This window comes from Salvelinus namaycush, unplaced genomic scaffold (assembly GCF_016432855.1).
Source record: "Salvelinus namaycush isolate Seneca unplaced genomic scaffold, SaNama_1.0 Scaffold364, whole genome shotgun sequence".
NCBI lineage: Eukaryota > Metazoa > Chordata > Actinopteri > Salmoniformes > Salmonidae > Salvelinus > Salvelinus namaycush.
In genome coordinates this window covers 61,045-64,434 of record NW_024060608.1, presented here as the reverse complement: position 1 = coordinate 64,434, position 3,390 = coordinate 61,045, and positions in this window count along the sequence as shown.

Sequence of the window (3,390 nt, the reverse complement as noted above, 5' to 3'; positions counted from 1 at the left end):
AATTTTTGTCTATTAAATACAATTATAGATATATATTAACAACACTTTTACAAATAAAAGCATGTGTTGATTGATTAGTTCAGATTTTTAATGAGTGATAATTCAAAACAAACTTTACATCTGTTGCTAAGTGATAGATTAAAATAGAGCTCCTTGGCGGGTTTAGAGTCTAAATGAGAATGCATGAGCGCAAAAGAACCCCGTCCGTACCTGCTGTAAATTGATGCTGGATATTTGATGTTAGGGGGCTATTTTGCTTCCATTGATCCTGGGGCCCTTTGATTTCCTCACTGTTATTCTACAATATAGAAAATAGTAAATAAATAAATAAATAAAAACCCTTGAATGAGTAGGTATTCTTTTGACAGGTATATATGTACGTTACTCATTGGTAGCGTTATCAGATTGCACAGCATAGATTTTCACTGCTACGCACAGACGATACACAACTTTACATTTCTGTGTCACCAGAGGATTTTAGCTCCACAGATAAATTCTTAGACTGTATTAGGGATTTAAATACTTGGATACTTGGAAATACAACACAGCATTATCTCTACACAATGGTAGAGATAAACAGAACTGGGCTTGGGTCATTGATAAGTCCTTGTCTCAGTGCAGCCTTAAAATGCTGTGAAAGGATCAGGCTGTTGATTGTGGCCTGTTGAATATTGTCCCACTGCTTTTCAATGGCTGTGCGAAGTTGATGGATATTGGCGGGAACTGGAATACGCTGTCGTACATGTCGATCCAGAGCATCCCAAATATATTCAATGGGTGACATGTCTGGTGAGTCTGCAGGCCATGGAAGAACCGGGACATGTTCAGCTTCCAGGAATTGTGTCCAGATCCTTGCGACATGGGGCTGTGCGATATCATGCTGAAACACGAGGTGATAGAGGCGGACGTATGTCACAACAATAGGATGTATGTCACAACAATAGGATGTATGTCACAACAATAGGACGTATGTCACAACAATAGGACGTATGTCACAACAATAGGACGTATGTCACAACAATAGGATGTATGTCACAACAATAGAACTCAGGTTCTCGTCACGGTGTTCAAATTGCCATCAATAAAATGCAATTGTCTTCGTAGCTTGTGCCTGCCCATACCAAAACCCCAAACGACACCATTGGACGTACTGCCAAATTCTCTAAAACTATGTTGGAGGCGGCTTATGGTAGAGAAATTAACATTCAATTCTCTGACAACAGCTCTGGTGGATATCCCATGCCAATTGCACACTCCCTCAAAATATGAGACATCTATGGCATTGTGTTGTGTGGCAAAACTGCACATTTCAGAGTGGCCTTATATTGTCCCCAGCACAAGGTACACCTGTGTAATGATAATGCTGTTTAATCAGATTCTTGATATACCACAACTGTTAGGTGGATTTGATTACCATTGCAAATGAGAAATGCTCACTAACAGGGATGTAAACAAATTTGAGCCCAAAATTTGAGAGAAATAAGCTTTTTTCTACATATGGAACATTTCTGGGTCTTTTATATTTTGTTCAGTATAATATGACTAAATGTGTTTCTTTCTGTGTTTCAGGGGCAGTCAAGAAATAGAACAGCAAGGCCACAGAACATGACATAAGCAGAACTGTGGGAGACCACCTCAAGCCCCTGGTAGAGCCGGGGGTGGTGTTTACCACTCCACCACGCCTTCAGCAGGCTGGAAAAGTGGGATTGATCTGTTTGATCCATTTGTTTGTTTCAGTTTTCAGTAGTTGAGTCCTTTGACATATTATTGATTTTTCATTTTCAACAAAAATTGATACTAAACTTACATGTTTTTAACAGTGACTGCATTAATACTGTTATTCACACTAAAGACCAAGATGTTTTTACCAGTGACTGCATTAATACTGTTATTCACACTAAAGACCAAGATGTTTTTAACAGTGACTGCATTAATACTGTTATTCACACTAAAGACCAAGATGTTTTTAACAGTGACTGCATTAATACTGTTATTCACACTAAAGACCAAGATGTTTTTAACAGTGACTGCATTAATACTGTTATTCACACTAAAGACCAAGATGTTTTTAACAGTGACTGCATTAATACTGTTATTCACACTAAAGACCAAGATGTTTTTAACAGTGACTGCATTAATACTGTTATTCACACTAAAGACCAAGATGTGTTGTTGCCTTTGCACATGTTTATTCATTGGTTTTGCAAGAGGTCTGTTGATTGGTCGGTCATTGGGTTAATTTGTTTTTGCAATATGTTCAAATCAAATCAAGCTTTATTTATACAGCACATTTCAGACATAGACGCAACGCAATGCGCTTCACAAGGAAAACTAATAAACACTATGAAAATAAAAACTTTCATATTTACTACACAACAAACATAAGAGGATAAAATACTAAAGAATAACAAACTGAAAGACTAGTGCGCATTCTAAGGAAATTACATTGATTAAAATAGTAAGAATAGAATGTAATATCCAACCAGAAATATAAGCTTGTTTTACTACATTGTTCGTAAACAACATAATTGTACCAAAAAAAATTCAGTTGGTGGCAAAAATATTTATTTAATAAATTTTACATGAATTGTAAATATGCTGAAATATCAAAACAGAATGTACACCCCTTCGCTTCGCAATACTTCACTTAATGGTGAGGCATGGAATAATAAAACATGTATCTTTTGTCAGGCTGAATGTTTGAAATATGAGGTGATTTGAGTCATGCTTCTTCAGTAGTGGAATAAAGACAATTAGCACTTGAATGTTGCAAAGAAATACTGGAGTGATGTCAGATTGTTAATAAAATTGATTGTCGACCAATTGATTATACTGCTTTCATGTGTGTATATACACAAACATCTGCAACAATTATCATATTACATGTATTTTTTTAAACAAGCAGCTTTTTCAACTTGTAGAAAACAGCTAGCTACATTTTGAAGTGCTGCATTTTGATTAAAGGGGGTCACCAACGCAGTAAGTGTAACACAGCTATTTTTTTGTTAGTCACTTTTTGTTAAATAATACTCTTTCAATTCAGAGCATGGATATTCCCCTGAGGGTAATATCCATATCATGCTGCAATCAATTGAACAGGGCAAAGGATAAGGTAGAACATCATTAAAATACTCCTTCTACAACGTTAAAACACTCTACATTGTGACATCATTAAAATACTCCTACTACAATGTTAAAACAATCTACATTGTGACATCATTAAAATACTCCTTCTACAATGTTAAAACATTCTACATTGTGACATCATTAAAATACTCCTACTACAATGTTAAAACATTCTACATTGTGACATCATTTCATTGATATCATGAAACAACTTCTTCATGTATGCATTTTCTGATGTTTGATCAGATATCTTTTATCAGAGTA